At 41.9% G+C, this 27,781-nt stretch overlaps 1 protein-coding gene across 1 annotated transcript in view; it reads right to left on the reverse strand.

Annotated features, from left to right (window-relative positions):
• Positions 1-27,781, reverse strand: part of LOC110255407 (uncharacterized) — a 689,852-nt gene that overhangs the window by 660,033 nt on the left and 2,038 nt on the right. Inside the window, exon 2 of the transcript XR_002335555.2 lies at positions 23,566-23,742. The gene's annotated coding sequence lies outside the window, so the exon portion shown is untranslated. The remainder of the gene's footprint in view (positions 1-23,565; positions 23,743-27,781) is intronic.

A 27,781-nucleotide genomic window follows, 5' to 3' on the forward strand; every position in this document is an offset into this window, starting at 1 on the left:
ATGTCATCTGCATAGAGTGACAATTTTACCTTTTCTCTTCCAATTTGGAATCTTTTATTTCTTTTTGTGTCTGATTGCTGTGGCCAGGACTTCCAATACTATGTTGAATAAAGGTGGTGAGACTAGGCATTCTTCAGACATGACAGATCTTAAATGTACAACACCTCAATGAAGATACACATTTCTGTCATCACAGAAAGTTTCCTTGTGACCCCCCCCTTTCAGGAAATCCCTTCCCCCATTGGCAATCACTGTTCTAATTATCAGCACAATAAAGTAGTTTTCCTATTGTAGAATTTCATATAAATGGAATCATAGTATATGCACACCTTATATGTGCATGTAAATCAATGAAACTAGAACACACTCTCACACCATGTATGAAATAGTTGCAAACCATGTAACTGACAAGGGCTCAATCTCCAAAATATACAAACAATACATACAACTCAACAACAACAAAAAAACCAAACAAGCAAATTGAAAAATGGACAGAAGACCTAAATAGACATTTCTCCAAAAAAGACACAGATGGCCAGTAGGCACATGAAAAGATGCTCAACCTCACTAATTATTACAGAAATGCAAGTCAAAACTACAATGAGGTACCACTTCACACTAGTCAGAGTGGCCATTATTACTCAGTCTACAAATAACAAATGCTGAGGAGGGTATGGAGAAAAGGAAGCCCTCCTACACTATTGGTGGGAATTGGTGTACAACCACTATAGAAAATAGTATGGAGGTTCATCAGAAAATGAGATATAGAACTACAATATGGTCTAGCAATCCCATTCCTGGGCATATATCCAGACAGGACTATAATTCAAAAAGATATATGCACACCTGTATTCACTGCAAGACTATTCACAATAGCCAAGACATGGAAACAACTTAAATGTCCATCAATAGATGAATGGATTAATAAGATGTGGTACCTATATACAATGAAATACTACTCAGCCATAAAAAAAAATACCATTTGCAGCAACATGAATGCAACTAGAGATTATATACTAAGTGAAGTCAGAAAGAGAATGACAAATATCATATGATATCACTTATATGCGGAATCTAAAATATGGCACAAATGAACCTATCTACAAAATAGAAACAGGCTCACAGACATGGAGAACAGATTGTAGTTGCCAAGGTAGGGAGGGGAGGGAGTGGGATGGACTGGGAGTTTGGGGGTGATAGATGTAAATTATTAACTTTGGAATGGAAAGACAATAAGGTCCTATTGTATAGCAAAGGGAACTCTATCTGATTTCCTGGGATAGACCATGATGGAAAATAAAATTTTTTAAAAGAGTGTAAAAATATATATATGTGTGTATATATATATATGTATATATCACTTTGCTATACAGCAGAAATTGGCACAGAACTGTAAATAAACTATGCCTACACTTTCCCCCTTTTTTGGCCACACCCACAGCAAATGGAAGTCCCTGGGCAGGGGATCAAATCTGAGCCACATCTGCAACCTACGCCACAGGTGCAGCAATGCCAGATCCTAACCCACTGTGCCACAGCAGGAACTCCCAACTACATTATAATAAAGAATAAAAAATAATTTTTAAAAGATCTGTCATGTCTGTGTTTGTAAATTATACATAAAAAACAAAGAAATCACACTAAGGCGTGAATGTGAAGGATGGGAAGGCGGAGAGCAAAGTTGAAGATGAATCTGCTTTTCCATTGCTTTCTCTTTTATTAACAGCTCACGTGACAGTCTGCTGCAGGCCCCCACCCGGCAGAGGAGTCCAGGGTGCAGGCTGACAGGCTTGATTTCCAAAGAGCAATTGTGTCCCTTTCCTTTCCCTGGAAATGAGGAAAATTAAACCAGACCCTCCACGTGAAATCTTCTTTTGTTCAGATCCATTCAAATACCTGATATCTTACTCCTCTTGGAGAGGCTGGACTTAAGTTGAATGAATGTGGAGCAATTCTATCAGAGCACAGCAGAAGGCTGCTCTGAGCCTAGGGTGGTTTACAACAAAATGTGACAATTGCGGACACCAGGGAGACCCAGGGCCTCAGTGAGGCTGGGTAACTTGAGCAGCCCTCAGTCCAATATCCGGTGTGCCAGACAGAAATGCTTAAAGACCTAGATCCTATTATATGAGGCTGAATTCATTCAATTAAACAGCTTAAGCAGCTCCGATCAGCCGCTGGAACACTTCTCTTCGGAGTGCTAAAACAATGGCCTGGGGGGCAGCTGAAGTTTGCTTTCTCTTGTGTGAGGCCAGCTGGAGTTGCCCAGCACAGGGCCACACTGGGGAGGGCCAACTCGGCATAATTGCATTAAACTTGCCTGCTCTTTCCGGAAAGCACTTCCTGACCATTTCAAGGAGGAAATGAGTTAAGGGGGAGATTTTGAGTCTTAAGACATCACATCTATCTTTCAAATCCCTCATCCAACCCTTCAAGATCACTTTTATGAGAAGAGAATCTAAATTTAGATTCCCCTACCTAGGGTTAGTTTTGCTATGTTACACCTGGTCCTTCCTCCTTGGCATTAAGGTGACTTTTGTTGGGTATAACATTGGGGGCAGCAGAAAATAGATTAGATTTCTCTAAGGTAGAACCAGGGTATCACTAATTCCATTGCAGTTCTGAAGATCATAGTCTGATGTCAAAATCCACGTAAAAGGCTAATCTCTCTCAAAAAGTCCTCCCAGATCTCTGTTACCAATTCAGGCTGTCATATCCCCCGCCCCAGCTCCCACCCTGTGTGTCCTTGATACTTTATCTCTTCTGTGGCACTTCTTTTTTTTTTTTTTTGCTCTTTGGGGCCACACCCGCAACATATGGGGAGTCTCAGGCTAGGGGTTGAATTGGAGCCGTAGCTGCCAGCCTACATTACAGCTAAGCCGTGTCTGCGACCTACACCACAGCTCAGGGCAACACCAGATCCTTAACCCACTGAGCAAGGTCAGGGATGGAACCTGCATCCTCATGGATGCTAGTCAGATTTTTTGTTGTTGTTAACTGCTGAGCCACGATGGGAACTCCTGTGGCACTTCTTTATTCATCTCTCCATCAACTCAACAAGCATTTATTGAGTCCCCCCATCTCCGATGTTCGAAACAGTTCTGGGCACATTCCCATATTATTCATTTAATCTTCACAATAATCCTTTCAGGTTGCTGATGTCATCCTGCTTTCACTGAAGATACCTATGCCCACAGCATGCCGAAGATCTAACAGCCAGTGTTGACACTGAGTTGCTTCAAATCTAACATCCTATCCCCCAACTCAGACTGCTATGAATTGTCTACTTGTGTGTTTGTCTAGCTCTGTCACTTAATAAATATCTACTGGAACCTACTGTGTGCTAGGCATCATCCTAATCACCAAGGATACACACTAAGTCCTGGTCCTGTTCCCGAGGATCTATTTGAGTCCAATGGTCATGTCATTTATTTATTCACTAGCCAGACATATGAGGAATACTTGCTGTATCCTAGGGGCACCCTGCTCTAGGCATGGAGAAATGGCAGAGACATGCTTCCTGTCCTCAGGACAGTGTCCAAACAGAGGCATGAGCAGATCGTCACTGGAATACACAAGAGGGAATGACTTGTTGCCTGTGAAAAGTTCTGAGACAGCTTCATAGAGAAGATGCCATTCAGTTGGGCTTAAAGATAGGGACAGTTTTAATAGATTTCTTTTTTTTTTTTTTTTTTTTTTTTTTTTTGCTTTTTTTTAGTGCCACACATGAGACATATGGAGGTTCCCAGGCTAGGGGTCTAAGCAGAGCTACAGCTGCCCAACCTACACCACAGCCACAGCAATGCAGGATCTGAGCTGCATCTGCGACCTGCATCACAGCTCATGGCAATGCCGGATCCTTAACCCACTGAGCAAGGCCAGGGATCGAACCCACAACCTTATGGTTCCTAGTCGGATTTGTTTCTGCTGCACCACAATGGGAACTCCCGGATTTTTTTTCTTTCTTTCTTTTATTTTTAGGGCCGCAACTTCAGCATATGGAAGTTCCTGGGTTAGGGGTTGAACTGAAGCTGCAGCTGCCGGCCTACATCACAAACACAGCCACGGCAACACTAGATCCAAGAGCAGCATCTGCCACTTATGCTGCAGCTCGAGGCAACACCAGATCTAGTTGGGTTCTTAACCCGCTGTGCCACAAAGGGAGCTCCAAGTTTTTTCAAAAACTGGGGAGGGGTTCTCATTGTGGTTCAGTGGGTTTCCGTTATGGTTTCATGAGGAATCGGGTTCGATCTCTGGCTTCCCTCAGTGAGTTAAGGATCCACTGCTGCCGCAAGCTGCAGCATATGTCACAGATGTGGCTCAGATCCAGGATTGCGGTGGCTATGGTGTAGGCTGCAGCTGTAGTTTCAATTCAACTCCCAGCCCCAGAACTTCCATATGCTGCAGGTAATGCCCTAAAAAAGAAAAAAAATAATAATAATAAGGAAAAAAAATTCGGGAAGGCATCCTAGTGAGAGTCCTCATGAACCAGGACATGGAGGTATAAAACGGCAGGGTGGCATCAGGGTGACTTAAACAGTAACATGTGGCTGGAATTCAGGGTGTGAGGCAGGGTGTGGAGGGAGATGAAATTGAAAAAGCACCTTGAAAGTTACGTAAACGAGCTTAGACTTGATCTCATGAAAATGGAGGGAACCACTGGAGATTTCTGAGCAAAGGAGCTTATTTATCTTTGTGCCCCATGGCGTGTGGCACACTGCCTTGTTCTTGGTAGCAGATTTTAGCATTTGTCACTTTCCTGGCACCAGAGAGGACTCTGGCCCCCAACATGATGTCATGCTCTGTTTACACAGGAAAAATAATGCCTATGCTCTTGCGTATAGCAATTTTCTTGCCAGCCCCTCTGCCAAGTCATCCCAGGTCTGAGAGCAATCTTTCTCTTTTATCCAAGGCCAAATTGCTGCCTCCATGTAGTTGTCGCTGCTATAGACCCTGCTTATTTTCTCCTTGGAGAACAGAAGGTGGTCCAATGGAAGTAGTACTGGCCTGAGAGTCTTAAGGAACCGGAGACCTGGTCCTGTTCTACAAGTTCCTAGAATGCGACCTTTGCCTGTGGCCCTTCTGTGAAATGGATAGATGATTTCTTTTTTTAAGTTTCATTGCAGTATAGTTAATTTACAAGGCTATGATGATTTCTGCTATACAACAAAGAGACCCAATCATACATAAACACATGACCATTTTCTCTGTGATTCTTTTCTCACATAGATTATCACAGAATACTGGGTAGAGTGCCCTGTGCTATACAGCAGGTCCCTGCTGGCCAATCATTCCATACGGTCAATCCCAAACCCACAGTTCATCCCCCCCACCCCTCGACCTGACCCCTTTGGTAACCATAAGTTTTTCAAAGCCTGTGAGTATGTTTCTGCTCTGCAAATAAGTTAATTTGTATCTTTTTTTTAGATTCCACAGAGGTGATGTCATATGATGTTTGTCTCTCACTGCCTGACTAATTTCATTTACTATGATAGTTTCTAGGTCCATCCATATTGCTACAAATGGCATTATTTCATTCTTTTTTATGACTGAGTAATATTCCCTTGAATATATATACCACATCTTCTTTTGGATAGATGATTCCTATATTCCCTTCCAGACTTAAGAATTTCTTTCTTTTTTCTTTTATGGCCACACCATATGGAAGTTCCCAGGCTAGGGATCGTATTGGAACTGCAGCTGCTGGTCTATGCCACAGCCACCACAACATCAGATTTGAGCCACATCTGCAAGCTATGCACAGCTTGCAGCAACACTGGATCTGTAACCCACTGAGCAAGGCCAGGGATTGAACCCACATTCTCACAGAGACATTGGGTCCTTAATCCACTGAACCACACTGAGAACTCCAAGAGTCTCTATGTTTTTTTTTAATTTATTTTGTCTTTTTTGGTTCCCAGGCTAGGGGTCAAATTGGAGCTGTAGCCGCTGGCCTATGCCACAGCCACAGCAACACGGGATCCAAGCCATGTCTGCAGCCTATACCACAGCTCACAGCAATGCCAGATCCTTAACCCACTGAGAGAGGCCAGGGATCGAACCTGCATCCTCATGGATACTAGTCAAATTCTCTTCCACTGAGCCATGACTCTTCAGCCACGAGACCCTGAAGAGTCTCTCTTTTAAATGTAGGGTCGACATGACTTCGGCCAGGCCAGATGGTAGACTTTCTACTACTGGCAGAATAATTTTCTTTGGTTGCAGCCTGTTTTATTCTCTCTTTACTTTGTCTCACATCTCCACACTCCACCCACTCCTTGCCCATTCAAGGAAGGTTTTCAGGGATGTTTGCACCTAAGAGAGATTTGTATTGCTTAGCTGGAAATACAAGTTGCTAAAGAAAATTCTCAAATAAACAAACAAAAAAAATTGGAGTTCCCATCGTGGCGCAGCGGAAACGAATCCAACTAGGAACCATGAGGCTGAGGGTTCCATCCCTGACCTTACTCGGTGAGTTAAGGATCCAGCAGCGCTGTGAGCTGTGGTGTAGGTTGCAGACGCTGCTTGGATCTGGTGTTACCATGGTTCTGGTGTAGGCCGGTGACTACAGCTCCAATTAGACCCCTAGCCTGGGAACCTCCATATGTCGTAGATGCAGCCCTAAAAAGACAAAAAGACAAAAAAAGAAAGAAAGAAAATTCTTGGAGTTCCTGTCATGGCTCAGCAGCCATGAGGACGCAGGTTCGATCCCTGGCCTTGCTCAGTGGGTTAAGGATCCGGCACTGCCATGAGCTGTGGTGTAGGTCACACATACCACTCAAATCCCACATTGCTGTGGCCATGGCACAGGCTGGTGGCTACAGCTCCAATTGGACCCCTAAGCTGGGAACCTCCATAAGCCATGGGTGCAGCCCTAAAAAGACAAAAAAAAAGAAAAAGATAAAGAAAAAGAAAATTCTCTACCAGTCTTCTTTGAAACCCTCAATACACTGAGGATATGAGGTTACTTGTCCTAAATGGGGTACAGAGAAAAAGGGATACTTTTCAGAAGGAATAGCACGATTGAGAAGTATATCTTTCTTAGAATAAACAAAATCAATCTTCTGAAGGAAGATGTTTTTGAGAATAAAAGGTAATATTTATTAAAAATTTCTCTGGGAGTTCCTGTCATGGCTCAGTGGTTAACAAACTCAGCTAGCATCCATGAGGATTCGGATTCAATCCCTGGCCTGACTTAGTGGGTTAAGGATCCGGCATTGCCATGAGCTGTGGTGTAGGTCACAGACGCTGCTTGGATCCCATGTTGCTGTAGCTGTGGCTGTAGTGTAGGCCAGTGAATACAGCTCTCATTGGGCCCCTAGCATGGGAACCTCCATATGCCACAGGTGCAGACCTAAAAAGACAAAAAAAGAAAAAAAAAATTCTCTGAAAGCATAAGCATAAACCAGGACGGTCCCAACTAACTATGAAGCATAGTCACTCCATACACCATTAAATCCAAAAAAACAAAACAAAAAAAAAAAAACAAAACAAAAAAACATGGCATCACAACCTTACTGTCCTATAGATATCACTAATCAATCCCCACATTTTTTCCACTGAGCCCAGATGAGTCTAGAACCCTTCTGAACAAGTGCTCCTGACACTGCTAAGCCATCAGTGTTAGCCTTTGAGTTGAAATCTCTTTATTACAGTTAGTCTTGTAGTAGAAGCCAGATGTAATAGTTACCATGGTGCTCTGCCCAGATCCCCTCTGTAGGCTGAGGAACTCATCCCTCTGCTGCCAGATCTACTGTCTGCTAATGGCCTGACAAATGGACCCCTCCCCAAGCACTGCCCACAGCTGAAGGACACTGCCTTTCCCAAGGTCATGTCCTCTCCCAAGTGCATTGAGACCAAGCACTGGTTGATGAAAGGATACAACGGCCAGACACCCCCTCCCTCTCTTCCTTCTATTTGAGTCAAATCTGCAGGGCCATCCAAGCTCCAGAGCTTTCTGTAAGATCAGGTGAATAGTGACTTCTCCTTCTGCTCAATCATGACTTCCTCACTTCCCCACAGAAGTATCTCCCGGGAATCCTCCTCTATCAACCTTCTACGCACAATTCTCCATCTCAGGATATGTTTGCAGGGGTCCCTACCCAAGGAACCAAACCACCTCTGTGCATTAGTAAGAAGTAAACCCAAGGTTAACTTCCTAATTTGTGCCTCAGTAACACAGGTCAATGAGCATACATTTTTTGTTTTTATGCTTAATTGATCTCAATTTAAAAGCTGTCCTGGAAAATAAAATGCCCCTTCACTCTTTGCAATCAGAAGATGCCAAGTCCTCTTCTTCTCTAGTCTCTAGAGGAAGAAACAGGATTGCTATGTGGCTCCACAGCAATAAAATGGAGCAAGTACTTTCAGGGGAACAGGAGACCTGGGTTTTAGTACTGGCTTTTCCACCGATTCATTATCATGTGAGCAAATCATTTCCTTTCTCTAGGTGGATCCAAATTTACCTATCTGAAATATAGAGCTTTTCAGAAAAATTACCCAAAATTTAGAAATAGGGCAGAAAGGTACGTCCCCATTCTTTCACTGTTATGTGGGAACAAAGATTGTCTAGGTGAATGTATGTAATTTCTCTCACCATTTGCTATTGTTTGTACACCCCTGATTTAGTGAAATTACTTATTACCTATTAGATTATGTCTCATAGATATGCAAATAATTTCTGTCCATGGAACTTAAAACCACAAAGATTTATACATAACCAAGTTTTCTACCAGTAAATTAATTCTAATGGATATAATATATACTCAGCTTTTTAAACGTTCTTTGAACCAGTCATACCATCATCATGGTTCCCTCACTAACTCATGAGTTAAAAAGAATCTCTTACACGTGGTTTATTTTATATTTGCCTGAGAGGAGGGGTTCTATCTTTTTAAAAATTATACTTCAGTAGGCTTGATCTGATCCATGACACTGGAAAAACAAAAAACAAAAAAACAGTCCACATACACATCTTGGGAACCCATGGATCACAGGATTAATGTAACACAGGACACTGAGGACTCCTTTCTAAAGAAATCCTCTGGACACTATTACCCTTCAGAAAGCAGTCAGCAATACCAGAGTCTCCAGAGCCATCATCCCTCCATCGCTGTGTGGCTGGGATGGCGTGTGGAGAAAAGCAGCCCAGCCAAGGCTTAGTGAGAGGGATTTCCCCAGGGTTTCCCAAAGTCTGGAAGTTATGACAGTTACATGGGGTCAGAGCTGGGATTCAGACCCAGGCCTGTTTAGCACTAAAAGCAGCCCGGGAACTATACTCCTCATACTTTCATGCCATGCCTCACCTGCCTATATCCCCAGGGTAGATCACATTTACCTGGCACAGAGCAGGCACCCAATGTATACCCCATGCAATTAAAAACCTTAAGTATTCCTCTTGGCTAGAGTTAGAATATTCCCAAAGGACCAAATCTATTGATAAGTCTCATTTCAGAGCATTCGAAAGACAAATGCCTGGGAGCCAGACAGGCCTCTGATCCACCCCATCATTGCCATTTCATGGCCAATTAGCAGCATAACCTTGAACTGGAATGAAATCATATGAGCCTCAGTTTCCTCGCCTGTCACATGCAAATAATCCTCATAGGCTGGTTATGAGGCTTAAAGGAGAAAACAGGATGTGAAAGCACTTAGCCCAGGACCTAGCCCAAAGGTGCCCCCACTGCTAGTGGTCTTTTGGTCTTTCCTTTCCCTCTCAGAAGTCCCTGGAAGCCTTTGAGGCCTTGGCTGTGCTGCTGCTTCTACCAGCCCCCATCCCAGCCACACAGTGATCAAGGGATGGGAAAATGCTCTGTTCAAACAGGTGTCACTGTTCTCAACCTACAGTCTCATTTCCTGATCGTGTCTTAATCTGCTCGTCGGTGGTGAAAGTTGATTTCTTGCACATTCTTATATCAGTGGGAATTTCTGCCCTTGGCTGACAGGCATTATGGGCTGGCTTTGACATACAGCCCTACAGGGCCTGAACAGCCCCTATTCTTTCCCAGTCCTGAAAGGGAGCTTTGTGCCAAGGATTCATTAAACTGCACTGCACAGCCCCTTCATAAATGGGGCTCAATAATGAACAGTCGATTTAACTGGAAAAGCTGCTGGAGCTGTTAAATTAAAGGGAAATAAAGTGCACTTTAGACTCAGTCTGCCAGAAGAAATGGTGACCTAAAAGGAAAATCTTCATTTTTATTGAAGTTTTTTAAAAAGTTTAAAATGTCCAGGAAGCTTCTTCGTGACAGGCACTGAGACATAAAAGCTCAGAATGCAGGGTTAAGATAGTGATGTTTTTCATTCGCCATCATCATCCCAAAGTCTATCTTGGGTGCTTAGAAGAGACAAAGGATTGATCTAATTTCGAGAAGCGAATATGAGGGGACGCTGCAATATGCATCAAGAAGTGGTTTTCTGTTTGTTTTTAATTTAAAAAATTTTTTCAGACCAGGCTTTCTCTGTCATTCTTGGAATATTTGGAGACCCAAGAGCCTTGCTTATCAGATTTTTTTTGCTCTCTTTCAGGAATAAGGAATCTTTCCAGGAGGAGATCCCATTGTTTCTCTTCCTGCTGCAACTCAGTTATATTTGATTTCAGAATTGACATCTGACTCCATAGTCTCTCTCTTAGGTTTGAGACTGTCAGCATTATACATACGTGAGTCCAAGAACTTTCTGTTCAACTTCTTCTGCATTATATCACTTCTGAGCATGGTAAGGTAGAACTTCTAATATCTGCTGCAGTGTTATAATTTGCAGTAACCCTCATGTGCAAGAAGCAGAAGCCACTGTGCTTTGGCAGATGAAATAACCCTACAGTGGTTTTAGCTTTTCTCTGCTAAGCCTCTGTGAGCTGTGAATTCTTCTTTACATCTCCCCTCTCCTTCGCGTTTTCAAATCTTTATACAGAATCGGCTTCTGAGTATGTCACAGGCTTCCCTAGTCAAGGCCTGGTTTTCATCTCTAAGCATCGGTTTACAATCAAAAACGACAAAAGTCACTCATCACGAGGATTTTAAAGAGAAATCTGAAAGGCAATGTGAAATAAATAAAGGCCCACTTCCACCCTCATTGTTCAGGGTCACTGGAATCCAAACCCAGATTTTCAGTTGCAAAGCTGTATAGAAAAGGCAAAACTTCCTTTCTAAGAAGTTTTATGCTCTCTTTTTGGAACCTGCTTTATTTTTTCATTTTGAATTCTAAGCCATAGATTTAATATTTTTAGGATTCTTTATTGAGCAATTCAAAGTCACCTTGAAAATTCCCTGAAGCTGAAAAAAAAATAAATCTCTGTATGTGTTCATTTTTAATAGTAACTATGGTGACCCACTAAATAGTATTGTTTCATTCTTCGTCCATCTACCACCAATGAGTCACGGTTGACCAATGTAAATCATGGGCTCTCCACACCATGAAATTCTGGGTTCATAAAAAACTGCTGCCTGTGACGACTTCTGGGACGGACTTTGCTCAGTGTAAGCCCCAATGATTCTTAGAGTCTGCACCTATATCAAAGTTTCATTCACTTTCCATTAAAGATTGCCAGCGTCCAAAATGGCCATGCCATCCTGTGGGAGCCTTATTACATTTTGACATTTAGAAGTGTGGTAAATATTCATTAGAAAATACGTATTAGATCAGTCCAACTTTTAGACATGGCATGAGCCATTCAGATGTACTTGCCCAGTCATGACTTATCCTACATAAACCACAGTCTACCTATTCAAAAGACATTTAGCCTTAAAGAGGGGAGATAAGACAACTTTCTGGATCTCACCATAACAAGACTACAAGTTAAGGAGAATGTTAGCATGTCACAATATATCTGAAGAAAAATGACTGGGAGAGCGATGCTGATCAAAATCAAAACAAAAGAGGAAGTATGCCTGTATATGATTCAGAATATCCCTGAATTCTTCTATTTATTTTAATAAATAAAAAGTTATGTGCCTTTTTTTTTCTACCAGGGTATAATCTCTCTTAGGAAAGGAAAAAGGGTATCCTCAGTGCCTGACAGAAAGTATGAGGGGTAGAGGTTTAAGAAATATTAGACAAGGGTGCAAAAGAAAGGGGAGCAGAAAGAGAAGGGAAGAGAAAAAAGGGAATGTGAGACAATGAGAGGAAAATGTTAGCCCAAGGAAACTTAGAAATGACACAATAGCTTTTCATTTAGAAAAGAGACAAAGGGGAGTTCCCATTGTGGCACAGGGGAAAAGAATCCATCTAGTATCCATGAGGATGAGGGTTCGATCCCTGGCCTCACTCAGTGGGTTAAGGATCTAGCGTTGCCATGAGCTGTGGTGGAGGTTGCAGACATGGCTGGATGCTACACTGTGGCTCTGGCGTAGGCTGGCAGCTACAGCTCTGATTCGACCCCTAGCCTGGGAACTTCCATATGCCACAGATATGCCACAGGTACAGCCCCAGAAAGCAAAAAAAAAAAAAAAAAAAAAAACCACTGGAGAGAAAGAGATTAAAACTTACTCTTTCAGAAACCAAATAATTTAGCTATGAATAAAAGGCTAACAGATTTCTGGGTCCTGGATGTAAGGCACTTAGAAATTGCTACCTTGTCTAAGCAAATAAAAAGCTAAAAAGAAAACCTGAAAAATTAACAACTTTTTCCAGCTCTGTAAGATAATTAAGGTAAATGAGTTCACAGGGCAAATACTGACTCCAAAATTGGAGAAACAGGTGAATACAGAGAAGCACAAGTTATTGGAAATGAAACATTCATGGAAACTAGAGGGGGCACATATTCAAACCACTGTCAATATTTTTCCCCACTAGGCTTCCCATAGGCCAATCTCTCCTGCTTCCCCTTTTACAAGGTCTCTCTTCTGCCTTTGCTGTTGTGGTTGGACTGTCCCTCTAATCAGATGGCCTGCTACAAACTGCTATGAGCCTAAACACAGATCAAATTCCTATGTATATGCAGTTATGATTTTGGCATATCTTGAGATATATACATGTATAAGGATATTTACTTATTTATAGTTTTAAATTCATGGATAGATGTTTGGCTACAGTATCCACTTAACCTATGAGAACATCTTTCTAGTAAATGTGTGTTTTTTGTTTTTTTTGGGGGGGGTTGTTTTTTGTTTTTTGTTTTTGCTGTTGCTGTTTTGGCCATGCCCATGGCATATGGAAGTTCCCAGGCCAGAGATCAAATCCGCACCACAGCAGTGACCAGAGCCATAGCTGTGACAACAGAGATCCTTAACCCCCTGAGCTACCAGGGAACTCCTCTAATATATATTGATTATCTTTTTCTCCTTTTCCATATATAATCTTTGTATTGTTGCCATTTCAGGTTTTCTGTATTACTAATTTTTTTTTCTTGTCTTTTTGCCATTTCTTGGGTCGCTCCCACGGCATATGGAGGTTCCCAGGTTAGGGGTCTAATCGGAGCTGTAGCCACCAGCCTATGCCAGAGCCACAGCAACGCGGGATCCGAGCCATGTCTGTGACCTACACCACAGCTCACAGCAACATCGGATCCTTAACCCACTGAGCAAGGCCAGGGACTGAACCTGCAACCTCATGGTTCCTAGTCAAATTCGTTAACCACTGAGCCACGAGGGGAACTCCTGTATTACTAAGTATTACATGCACTGAATTTTCCTGGATCAGCTATTTCCACAAGTTTCTTGTGAGGCAGAGTGTAATCCTTCAGAAGAGCTAATTTTCACAATCCGACTACTGCCACAGAGACAGGCTTCTTCCTATAAACATGGCTCATCTGTGTGAATATTTTCATAACCCATTCCTTCTGATTCTCTAACAAAATAAGTCTAGAACTAAATACCCAAGTTCTTGAACCCTTGGTTGCTTTTGACCTTCAAGATGTGCCCCTCATCTTCAGTAAGTATATTTCTGCTGGTGCTGATATTTGCCATTACATGGTTTTCTCACCATTCTCCAAGCCCCTCATTTTCTGCCATGTGGCTTTTATGTGCCCCCAGCTGCTTTTAGCAGATGTATTTTGAATACCGACATATGCAGCCATATTCATATTGGAAATCTAAAAGTTTGAATTGAAGTCAGACGTGGAGCAATTCTAGATGATAAGTCCAGAATGTCCATGAGAGTTGGTAGGAAAAACAGGAGTCAAAATGAAGGCCTACAAGGACCAGCATAACTTGCCCTCTCTCAAGCTCTCAAACTTTATCCCAGTTAATCTCTCTCTCTCTGTCACTGAGTTCTGAGCACACTGGCTTTAACCAGTTCCTTAATGCACTAACCTGTTTCTTATATAGGGCCTTTGCTCTTGCTGCCCGCTCTGACTAGAATGCTCTAGTCCAGCTTTCTTCTTAGAATTTATTTACAAAATAACATGACATGGAGGGATTATACCAAAATCCTGCTTTGTCCCTACCTCCAGCCTCCCTCATCCCCTCCCTAGTCACTACTCATTTCTTCATCCCTTCCTTCCTGAACTGTGTGCTCCCACCCAACACTGAATTGTTTTCCTTCTGTTATAAAGGACAGTTCAGCTTTCTCTACCTCCTACCTCCAAAGTTACCTATCTAAACCCATCATGCTCTCAGCTGAACTAAAGGGCTTCCATCCAGTAACCACACTCCTTAGAAGGAAAATAAAATAAAAGTAGTATGAAAATAAAGTATCTCTGCCATTACAATATCCTCATCATTCCAAAGAGAAAGTTAGAGAAGCTGACATGTAAAAAGGGAATAAGACTTGCCTAAGGCAATTTATCAATCCAAGCCAGCTATGGCTGATCACCAAACTCAAGTTCTATGTCTCCCAGGCCAGAGCTATTTTCATCAGAACCCAGAACATTGTACCCCATTTCTATGTAGTCATTTTTTCTTTCCTTTTCTTTTTTATCTTTTCTTTTCTTTATCTTTTTAGGGCTGCACTCACAGCATATGGAAATTCCCAGGCTAGGGGTCAAATCGGAGCTACAGCTTCTGGCCTACACCACAGTCACAGCAATGCCAGCCAGATCCTTAACCCACTGAGCAAGGCCAGGGATCAAACGTACATCCTCATGGGTACCAGTCGGATTCATTTTCACAGCACCACAAAGGCAACGCTGGTAGTTTTTCAATTATTCTCTCCATTCTCTGGATAACTCTGGCTTGTTCTTCCATACTTGGAGAAAACATTACTTTCTTAGGGAGACTTTCTCTTACTGCTCCTCCAGCTGAACAAGATTCCAGCATTATTCTCTGTCATAATACCTTGCTATTTTCATAACATTGGTACCCATATAATGCAATTATATGTCCCCTTGTTCATTTATATTTAATGTCAATGTCACCCAGAATAGAGTAAGTTTCATGATAATGGGAGGCATGAGTTTTTTAAATCATTCTCAACTCACTGTGTATTATAGTAAATACTTTGAAACAAAGTATTCAATATAACATTCGTGATAAGGAGTTCAATAAAGTCAAAGGTTTTGGATGGCTTCTCCTTGTGGACACTAAAGTCTCTAAGGATGATGATAGACCTTAGCCTAGAGAGCAGCATGGAAGCCAGCACCTGGCGCCATCATTGAGCGGGGAGGGTGACCATGAGACCAGGCAGGGGGAAATAAAGTACCATGAAACTGAACTCAAAAGAGAGAGTTTTTACATGATCAAATTTTAAGTTGTAATACAGCTACTCATCTCCACTCATCCTCTAATTTGGATCAACCTCTTACTCATCCCAATTCCCCCAACCCAAACTTTTCCTCAGGGCCCCCTAGAGGTTTATTCCATTGAAAGTAGCTCCCATAACATCCTTCAACTCTTTCCTCAATTTCCTTCTACCATCTTGCCTTAACTAAAGTCTAGATTTACCCTAAGGATCCTATTTTGCCTTGCACTGCAGTTTCCAGAGCCAGCTCCAGCCCTTTCTCCTCTTTCAATCATGCAAATACTTCCTGTTTTTTAAAGTTTTTATCACAAGCCAGATACTTCCCACCATTTATTGAAGACCGAGTCATAATCTGCCTCTCCACTCTAATAGCCGCCATTACTTTAGTTTGCTTGAATTTTCAAGGAGACAGTTCATCTAACACACTAGCATTTCAGTTCTATGAATGCCACATTTCCACTGCAATGCATTTACCCATACATTTAACCAACGAATATTTATTGGGCAACTTTTGTGGGCCAGCACAATGCTAAACACTGAAAATGCTGTGATGGCAAAGACAGAGTATTTATACTCAAAGGATTTACACTCTGGCAGGTGGAGAAGGCCATGCAACAGAAAAAGTCCTTGAGGGCTGGACCACGTCTTCCTTGTTCCTCATGTATCACTCACACCTATCACTGTATGTGTGAGGCATCTAGGAGAAATTTATTATATATCCTTTGAATGAATGAAACTGATAGTTATAATACAATGTAAGGAGTAAGCACAGGATATTATGAGAACAGAAAGGAGAGTAAGATAATGGGAAGAGGGGGAGAAAGAAAGTACAATTCTCAAAATGTTAAAAATGTAATTCTCATAAAAATACCTAGAAACTGGGTGCCACAGTTTTAATTAACTCATACATGAGGGAAGAGTAAGATAACAAAATCAGTTCAAAATCAGTTAAAAAAATGGAATCCTAAAATAAGTTAATGTTCCACAGGGCAATATGAACATAATAAAGTTTTATTTCCCTAAGTCAGATGATCCTAGACAAATGTATCAGATAATATTCTGATTACTTTTTTTTTTCTTTTTAGGGCTGAACCAGCAGCATATGGAGTTTCCCAGGCTAAGGGTCAAATCAGAGCTACAGCTACCAGCCTACACCACAGCTCACAGCAACGCCAGATCCTTAACCCACTAAGTGAGGCCAGAAATCGAACCCACGTACTCTGGATGCTAGTTGGGTTCGTTAACCACTGAGCCATGACAGGAGCTCCCAGATAATGTTTTGATACGACATTGAAAAGATAGACATCTTTTTGCCTTGTTTCCATGTTTTAGACACTTTTCCTCAACAAAGGCTTCTTCAAGATAACACTGTAGCTGATACCTGAAGACTGGGTAGAAATTGGCCAGTAAAAATGGCAAAGGGAGAGGTGACAAGTGTGCCAGGGAAAAGGGGAGGCACAAAGACCCACTTACTTCACTTCAGTCACCCCTGCCCTGGTCAGACTCTGGGCTTGATCCAAATGGAAAAAAATATTTCCGTTCTGAAATATTAAACTCTAATATCTCACTTTTTGACAACTTCCAATTTTTTCAAATTTTATGCCTTACCTCCTCTTTCACACAGGCTTTTCTGCCTCACAGAGACCTCTGGTCACTTGATTCTTCCCTGTTCTCCCAGGCTACCAGCCTCAACCCCATCTAAAATCCATGGGTTGACCCTCTGACCTACTCTTTTGTTAATACTCTCAACGCTTTTACATTGTTACACTGTTATTTTCTATTGAAGAAATGAATTTACCTGCTTAAATTTATTGGCTGAACAAGTAAGCTGAGTAAGATAATATTTGAATGCAGGTTTGTTTGAACTTACTAATTAACCATAATTTGAAGGGAACTGGAGGTAGAGCCCTATATATTTCTAGACAAAAATGCCATCTGATTCAAGAGCCCTATTGCTCTAATTTGAAAAAAATCAGCCCTTCTTACAAAGATATTTCTGGGAATTCGCAGTGTGTAAGATGTATAGACAGAAACAAGTCTCCACAGATCTTTTACCACCTACCACATGAGTCAGTCTATAAATTATATTTTCATAGTCATAAAAAGACTAAAAATTAATTTCACTAAGAAATTATATATGAAGTCCAAAGATGATATCTAAAGCCGCAAAAACCTATAGCTAATATCACATTTAATGGCAAAGTGGACTGTTTTCCCCTCCTAAGATTATGAAAAAGGGAAGAATATCCCTCTCACCTCTTCCATTCAACAGTGTACTAGATACTCCAGCTAGAATAACTAGGCAAGAAAACAAAATAAAATGTATCCAGACTGGAGTTCCCTGGTGGTTCAGCACGTTACTGCTATGGCTCAGGTCACAGCTGTGGCACAGGTTTAGTCCCTGGCCCAGGAACTTTCACATGGGCCATGGCCAAAAAAAAAAAAAAAAAAGACATTTGGATTGGAAAGGAAGAAATATATCTACTTGCTAATGACATAATCCTATGTATAGAAAATCCTAAGGAATCCACATAAAAACTATTACAACTAATAAACAAGTTCAGCAAGACATGCTACAAGATCACCATGAAATATCAGCTCAGAGTTCCCATCATGGCTCAACGGAAACAAACCTGACTAGTATCCATGAGGATGGAGATTCAACCCCTGGCCTCATTCGGTGGGTCTGGGATCTTGTGTTGCCACGAGCTGTGATGTAGGTTGAAAACGCCGCTCGGATCTGTCATTGTTGTTGCTCTGGCACAGGCCAGCAGCTACAGCTCTGATTTGACCCCTAGCCTGGGAATCTCCATATGCCAAGGGTGTGGCCCTAAAAGGACAAAAAAATAAAATTAAATTAAATTAAATAAATAAAATATCCACTGTATTTCTATACACTAGAAATGAACAATTCAAAAGTGAAATTAAGAGAACAATACCATTTCCAATAGCATCAAAAAGAATAGAACACCTAGGGTGTTCCCACTGTGGCTAAGGGGTTAACGAGCCTGACTAGGAACTGGGAGGTTGCAAGTTCGATCCCTGGCCTTGCTCCACTCCTAAGGATCTGGAGTTGCCATGAGCTGTGGTGTAGGTTGCACACGAGGCTCAGATTCCATGTTGCTATGGCTCTGGCATAGGCTGGCAGCTACAGCTCCGATTAGACCCCTGGCCTGGGAACCTCCATAGGCCACAGGTGAGGCCCTAGAAAAGATAATAATAATAATAAAAAAAAAAAAGAATAGAACACTTAGGAATAAATCTGACAAAAGGAGTGCAAAATCTATAAATCACTGCTCTGAAAACTACAAACCATTGTTGAAATAAATGGCAGATATTCCATGTTCATAGATCAGAAGACTTAATATTGTTAAGTTACTAACCAAATTGTTCTACAGATGCAATGCCATCACTATCGGAATTTCAGCTGACACTAAAGGGAGTAGAGAACAGGAAGGCATTCCCTCCCCCTCTCTTCTCTGGGTCCAATTTCCCACCAGTGCCTCCCATCGGCACAACCAAACTGAAGGAAGTCAGCTAGCAAGGAAGTCTAGGAAAAGCAGTTTACTGAGTCCCAGCCCCAGCACCACAGTACAGAATATAGGCTAGTAGGTTACATCTAGGAGACAAAAGATAAATAAAAAGAACACACAACATACCCCTCTACTCAGTATCCAATCAAAGATCTCTACTCACATTTAAATTTTTATACAACAGTAAAAACTTCATGCTGCCTCCTAATAAGATGCAACTAACATTTATACAAAGGATGACATTCTTACCCCAAAAGGGGAGACTGAATCCTAACAACCAACATATCCATCTCTGGATGAAGTTAACTTCTGTTTTAGTTCAGTCAAAATTCCACCTGAATATGTTTTAACCTAAACATTAAATTATAGTTATCCCAACAAAAAATTCCATAAAATAAGAGAAAAGCAGCAACACAAAATAGTTAACATATACTAAAATTCATACAAAGCAAAGAATAAAATAATATCTGCTATACTTTCATTTCTCTAAATGATCACCATGTTGGAGTTCAGTTTTATACTTTCTTTTTTTCCGCTAAATTTCCATGCTCCTCTTTCTTTCAGCCAACAGTTGATCAAGGTGTATAACCTTGTGGGATGACCCAGATCTTCATTCTTAAAGGGTGTGCACATTAGCAATCCTACCCTTTCTGGGTCACTGTAGTGCAGCTAGAGAATCCCCTACTTCCCAGACATTGGTCTCTTTTCCTCATTTTGTAGTAGCTGCCCAATTTTCCCTTTGAGAAAGCATCAGAGTGGCTGAGAAAAAAGACACACTGACTTCTACAAAATTGGGTTCTTGTGCTCCTAAAGTACATTTCTGCTGGAGCCAGTAGAATATGTGGGACCATATGTAGAGCAGGCTAGAATTTTCTTCCTTTGTCAAGTGGTAACAGAATTCCCCTTGAAGCCAGGGGTGTGGGTCATTGAGGTCACACCACTAGTTTACAGTGGAACTAATATTTAAATCTGGTTCTGACTGACATCTAAATCTATCCTCTTTAGGACAGCAAATTAATGACAATTACGTGACTCTTTCTCCCAAATTTCATTGCTGCCAGCTGAAGTTTTTATTAGGTCTAGCTCTTTGATAAGCCCTAAGCTGAGGAAAGACTTACAAAAACAAATACATCAATGCTTATGAACATCAGAACCAATTTCATTACAGAATGTAGGCCTCCTAGAAGTTTCTCTTGAACAAGTTGAAGCTCTTCAAATGAAGCTCTTCAATATCATGAGGGAAAGATTTCGAAGGGTCAGTTTGGGAAGTAGACAACTTAATCTGAACATTTGGGTCTTGTAAGCCTCTTTCTTAAATTTTTTTAAATTTTTTGGCTGCAACTGCATCATGTGGAAGGTCCAGCCAGGGATCAAACCTGTGCCACAACAGTGACCTGAGCCACAGCAACGACAACACCATATCCTAACCCACTGAGCCACTAGGGAATTCCTTGGACGCCTCTTTAAAGCAGATTTACTCACATACTGATTTGAGATTTTTCCAAAGCCCCTATGTGTGATGACTTCCCCAAACAATATCCCAGTAAAAAATTTAGCCTTGTCAATGGGAAAGGACTATCACCCACTTCTATTTTGATGCAAATTGTCCCAGCAGAATGAAAAAAGGGACAGTGAAAGTGATGACACTGATCTAATTATCTGCAGGCCAATATCACCAAGTTTTTGAAAGGAACCCACAGAATGGCCTGACACAGACACACAAAACATAGCCAGGAAACAATCAGGACCTTAGCAACAAGGCAAAAACTGGCTCCTCTCTGCATAAAGAGCTGTTTTATGAGCATTTCTTGTTACTTTCCATTAAGTCCCACTACCTCCCCCAAAGAAGGTTGCAGTCAATTTTTAATTGATGCCCCATTGCCCTGTAATCATTGACATGCACCATTCCACCAACTTCTGCTTCCCAGGCCTATTATCCACATGTACCATTTCAAGCCTGTTTTTATAGAAAATGTAACATGTAAGAATAAGACCTCGGTGGATTCAGAGCCCCAGCATCAAAACAGTGTGGCACTTTATAACATGTTTCTCTAACAGTATTAATCACAAAGTGAAGCCAATGGTAAAAGCTCCACGTTTAAAAGGAGGAAAAAGAAATCGAAAAAGAGAAAGCCACTCAGCAAAGTGCTCAAAGCTAGCAAGGAGAAAGAAGGAGCACCTAAGTCTAGGATTCTTCACACTGCACCCCACCGCAGCTGCGTTGTTAGGATAGCCACAAAATGAGGAATTGAGAAGTATACCCTAAAAAGCGACCTTCAGGGCAATTTAACAAATAGTTTCCTGGTTTGCATTTTTGTTTCCTGAATCCAGCCTCCTTTACCTGGGTTCTAAGGCCCTACCAATCTTTGCTAAGGAGCCAGCCTCTCTCAAGGGGCTGGGGTCCATCCTATTTCTCTCACTACTGCCCATGCCTCTAAATCTGCTGATAGCTATAGCCCTATTTCAAATCCTGGCTGTCTTATCCCCAACCTCTATTGTCTATATATCATCACCACTTAGGTCCATATCTGGCCCAGCTTTGTGTCCAAATAAAAATCTTTGCCTCTTAATATCTGTTCAGATCAAATCAAGTTCATCCCAACCCCTTAGGCTCTTAGGCACCCACTCCAGGGACCAGGCCTACAGACAGGTTACTTCCCATAGCCTTGACCCTGCCTGAGTCCAGCTCTATCTATTTCTCCAGGATCTTACATAAAGTTCCATACCCTTTAGCAGAGGTAGTGTAGGGTAGGCAGTTATCATAGGCTTTGGAGTCAGGCAGACAGACCTGGGTTTGAATACCATTCTGAGTTTGGCAAGTTATTTCAGCTCCATAAACTTCTATTTTCTTATCTGCCAATGGAAAACGATACTGTTTATCTTGTGAGGAATCAGCACACAGTGATTGTTCAATACAGGGCAGGTGTGTCTAAGTCATAACTCTCCTTTATATTTAATCAAAATTCTTCCTACTATTATTGAAAGATAACTTTGCATTCAAATTAAGTGCTGATAAACTGCCTTACTACTTAAAATAGCTAACACTATTTAAGGAGTGAATAAATGGTTAAATGAATGACTACATAATTGGATGAATCAATCAAGCCATTGGATGTACTTGGTATAACTGAATCAATTCCATTTTAAACAAATATATCTTAAATATTATTATACCTCAGGTGCTGTGCTAAGATCAAGGTAAATAAATGAATAAATATATAGGATCTTGGGAGTTCCCACTGTGGTGCAGCAGAAACAAATCTGACTAGTATCCATGAGGATATAGATTCGATCCCTGGCCTCGCTCAGTGGGTTAGGGATCCGGTGTTGACATGAGCTGTAGTATAATTTGCAGACTTGGCTCGGCTCCCATGTTGCTGTGGCTGTGGTGTAGGCTGGCAGCTGCTGCTCCGATTTGACCCCTAGCCTGGGAACTTCCATATATCATGGGTGTGGCCCTACAAAGCAAAAAACAAAAGTAGGCAGGATCTTTGCTCTCATAGGTCTTAAGAGTCCAACAATTACTCTCCCATTTGGCTTTTGATATGAAATCCGTTATAATGTTGAACAAACTGAATTGGAACTACTTGTTTTGGAAGGTACCTCCTCCATGAAGGTAAAAGCTGAGTCTTGATCACCTGTCTCAGGGCCTGGTAGTGATTTTAATGGCTTTATGTACTAGTTTTCCATTCCTGACAGAGAGAGATTTTACTGTCTCCCCTGGACTTTCCTTAATTGTGCACATTTCTCTTTCTCTTCCCTGACAAAAATTCAGATAAGAGGCTGCCCTAGAATTTATTCCTCAACATATGGTGGGAGTGAAGGTTTTGGTGGGGAAAAACTTTTTCGATCAGTTGCAATATATGGATGCAGAGAGTGAATTTAAATGAGAGAGAAAGAATATGTAAGTAAAAGGATGACATTGGACAGAAGAATGAGCCCAAAATAGTACGTCAACTGAAGAGAGTCAAGGTACGGATGAGAGACAAATTGGGCACCAGGGACCAAGGAACTGGATTGGAGCGAGATCGCAACGGCACCCAAATTATACCTCGTGAGACTAGAAGCCAACCCTGCTGCTCCTTTTAAGTCCTCCTTCCCACCACGGATTTGAGTATGTGGCCCAGGTTCGGTAAAGAAACAGAACTACATGGGCACTGTTAACCTGTGGTGCCTCAAACCTACCCAAGAACCAAACGAAATTTAGGCAAAGATTGAGGAAACTTAAGAGTGACCACCGTTTTCCTACCAGGAAAATTAATTCTATCTTCAGAGACTTGGGGCTTGACTTAAAAATGACTTCAATTAGGTGTCAGATACCTGCACGAACAGGATGTGCCAGGGTCCCTTCACCTTCTTTCTGGCGTCACAGGTCGGGGAGGACAGATAATAAGGACTAACAATGATTTGCACTTACTTATGCAATGGGTGGAGAACAGGAAGCCTGAATGCAGCTGCCTCACCCCCGTCTGGACTTGTAGCTGGAGATCACAAACATCTGAGCGTGTGTGGTTTTCCACTTTTCCACACGGGAACCCTTCAGAATAAACTGTGCCCAGCAGGTCATTTCATACAGCAGACGGCAGCAGAGCACCTGTGTGTAGAATGAGGATATGAGGTCTGGAAAGCCACCTGCTTATCCCCCTCCTTGAGCCATGCAGTTCTCAGGGGTGAGGGGAAGGGAGAAGGAAGGGAGAGAGAGCTGGAGAAATGAGGTCGTGGCTCATAAAGAGAAGCCCACAATGCTGCTGAGCACTGAGGATATTCTTTCAGGGTTTGTTTTTTTTTTCCCCCCAGGGTTTTATATCCCAAAACAATAGTGAATGAGAATGATGAGGAATGAATAATAACTGGCTGCCAGGATCCTTGTTAACCATGGTGATTATCTCTCAGCCAAAGTCAACAGGCAGCAGACCGATAAGAGACACATCAGTTCTTCTGTTCGCAATTCATTTAGAGCTTTTTTTTTTCCAACGTGTAAGCCAATTTATTCAGACTTCCAAGCTAGATCTCCAGTCATCAAGAAAGCATTTTCCCTTGCCCCTCACCCTCTCTGAGTCTTCAAAACCAGAGAGGAAAAGGTGCCAAACCAGCTGGTCAGAGAGATCTGTATACAGGCAGGAGCTGCCTTCAGAGGTTTTGGAGGCAAAAGCCTGTGTAACTGCATCTGCCTGTGGCCAAGCATCTTCGGAGGCCCCCTTTCCCACCACATCCCAGCTTTGGGCAGCTGCTTCTCAGATGCAGCGGTTGCCAACCCTCAGACTGCAGAAAGGGAAATAAACCACTGCCATTTATCACTTGTCAAAAATTCAGCCTCCGCTAATCCTGAAGAGCAATGGCGGACACAAAGGCTTTCTCTTTCATGGATGCTGATGTCTTTGGGAGAAATGCTCAGGCTTTTGACCGTCTCCTCCTTCCTCTAATCCACCCCAGGAATGGCATTTGGATGTGTGCGGAAGAGTTACCTGGGCCTGTGGTGGTTGGGGAGGAGGAACCTCCTACCTCTTCAGGAAGTTCCTTATGCATCACGCTCTTGTCTGGTCCCTAGATGAGTACACACAGAGGCGTTCCTGATCCCATCAGATCTTTAGGGGATATCACACCAGTACGTACTAATGATCAGTTCAGTCTGCTGGTCACTTGGTGGTAGCAAAATGTCAATTCCTACCTGGTCCTTTCTCTATCTCGACTCCAACTCTTCTAGTCCACTAAGCTTCTCAGCATGCCTAAGTCCTAAGACCAAGCTAAGCAGAAACTTAGAAATTCTCCATGTGCTCTTCACAAGCCAAGGGAACCTGCAGTGCTGTCTTACACCATCCAGTTAGACGGCTTCTCAGCCACTGCTACACTCTGCAGCTTCCAACTGGTTAGGCTCAGTATTCATTCAAACCCACAGCTTCTCCTAGAAGCTTAAGCATTCCCAGGCCCCGAGTACGGGCCACTAGTTTCCACACTTTCAGTTCCCTCAAATCTGTCTGAAGACTTCGATGGTACATACACACAGACCCATGCGCGTGTGTGCCACACACCTCAAGGCTGCACTCTAAAGGGGCAAGAGGTCCGGATGGGGATCCTGGTGTCTCTCTTACCCTGCCTCCTGCATGGTCTCTCTTCTCCTTCCAACATTAGCAATACTAAGGCAGGTGGGATTCTTTTCAGTTTCATGAGTCAGAGTCTTTCCCTACGTACTCTATTCCCTGCACTATGATTTACAGTAGTTTTTGTTACATGTTTTAAATTATTGGTGTGTTGCAAAATCAATTAGTGGGTCAAGACCAGAATTTTATTTTATTTTTGTCTTTTCATCTTTTCTAGGGCCACTCTCGTGGCATATGGAGATTCCCAGTCTAGGGGTCTCATCGGAGCTGCAGCTGCCAGCCTACGCCAGAGCCACAGCTACGCGGGACCCAAGCCGCATCTACAACCTACACCACAGCTCATGAAAACACCAGATCCTTAACCCACTGAGCGAGGCCAGGGATGGAACCCACAACCTCATGGTTCCTAGTCGGATTCAGTAACCACTGAGCCACAACGGGAACTCCCAAGACCAGCATTTTAAATGAAATAAAATAGAATTGGACAGAATAAAAAATATTAGGCCCATCCTCTAAGAGCAATACTATTTTCTGAATTTTTAAAATTTGAAGTATAGTTATTTACAATTGTATGATGTAGTACATTAATATTTGCATACATCATGAAAAAATCACCATGATGAATCTGTTTATTCTCCGTCACCATACAAATTTATCACAACATAAAAAAGACGAGGGATGTTCCCATCGTGGCTCAGCAGAAACAAATCTGACTAGCATCTATGAGGATGCAGGTTCAATCCCTGGCCTTGCTCAGTGGGTTAAGGATCCGGCACTGCCGTGAGCTGTGGTGTAGATCACAGACACGACTTGGATCCCTCATTGCTGTGGCTCTGGCCTAGGCCAGCAGCTACAACTCCCATTTGACCCTTAGCCTGGGAACCTCCGTATGCCGTAGGTGTGGCCCTAAAAAGACAAAAAAGAAGTTATTATGATATTACTGACTATATATGTATATGTGTATATATGTATGTATGTATGTGTGTATGTGTGTGTATATATATATATATTTCCTATGTTGTACATTAATTTTTCATGACTTATTTTATAACTGGAAGTTTATACCTCTTTATCCCCTTAACCTATTTCACCCATGCCGTCTCCTTTGTGGCAACCACAAATTTGTTCTCTGTTTCTATAAGCCTGTTTCTATGCTATTGTGTTAATCATTTATTTTGTTTTTCAGATCCCAAATATAAGTGAAATCATATGGTATTTGTCTTTGATTTATTTCATTTACTATAATACCCTCTGGGTCCACGCTGCAAATGGCAAGATTTCATTCCTGCTGAGTAATATTCCAGTGTGTGTGTGTGTGTGTGTGTGTGTGTGTGTATGCATGCCACATCTTCTTTATCCATTTATTTATTGAAGGACACTTAGGTTGCGTTCATATCTTGGTTATTATAAATAATGCTGCAATAACATAGGGGTGCATGTATTTTTCAAATTCATGTTTCTGTTTTCTTCAGATATTACTCAGGAGTGGGATTGCTGGATCATATGATAGTTCCACATTTAATTTTTTTTTTTTTTGTCTTTTTGCTATTTCTTGGGCTGCTCCCTCGGCATATGGAGGTTCCCAGGCTAGGGGTCGAATCGGAGCTGTAGGCACCGGCCTACGCCAGAGCCACAGCAATGCGGGATCCGAGCCGCATCTGCAACCTACACCGCAGCTCACGGCAACGCCAGATGGTTAACCCACTGAGCAAGGGCAGGGACCGAACCCGCAACCTCATGGTTCCTAATCAGATTCGTTAACCACTGCGCCATGACAAGAACTCCTACATTTAATTTTTTGAGGAACCTCCGTACTGTATTCCATAGTGGGTGCACCAATTTACATTCCCACCCACAGTGTAGAAGGGTTCCTTTTTCTCCACATCCTTGCTAATACTTATTTCTTATTTGTTAAAAATAGCCATCCTGACAAGCGAGGTGATATCTCATTGGGGTTTTTGTTTGCATTTTCCTGATGATTAGTGATGTTGAGCATCTTTTCATGTGCCTCTTGGCCATTTGTATATCTTCCTTAGAAAACTTTCTATGAGGCCTTCCGCTTATTTTTTAATTGGACTGTTTGTTTTTATTTCCTGAAATTTCTGTTTCAGTTTTACACAAATATAGGCACGTGTGTGTTGGGTGATAATTTTATAATGTATTTCTTTCTTTCTTTTTTTTATCTTTTTTTTTTTTTTTTTTTTTTTTGAACTGCACCATGTGGAGGTTCCCTGGCTAGGAGTTGAATCAGAGCCGTAGCTGCTGGCCTATACCACAGCCACATCAACATGGGATCCAAGCCAAGTCCACGACCTAGACCACAGCTCATGGTAATGCTGGATCCTTAACCCACTCAGTGAGGCCAGGAATCAAACCCGTGTCCTCATGGATACTATCGGTGTTCATTAACTGCTGAGCCAAGACAGGAACTCCTATAATGTATTTCTTATCATGAAGTGTGGTCAAAAGTTTGAAAATCAGTGACTAAAATTAAATGTTCATGTTAGGAAATCTAAGCTTTGCTTTTGACACACT

Source organism: Sus scrofa, chromosome 9 (assembly GCF_054392235.1).
Source record: "Sus scrofa isolate SSC_HxYL_T2T_F1_AM1 chromosome 9, Sscrofa_HxYL_maternal_Yorkshire_Landrace_v2.0, whole genome shotgun sequence".
Taxonomy (NCBI): domain Eukaryota; kingdom Metazoa; phylum Chordata; class Mammalia; order Artiodactyla; family Suidae; genus Sus; species Sus scrofa.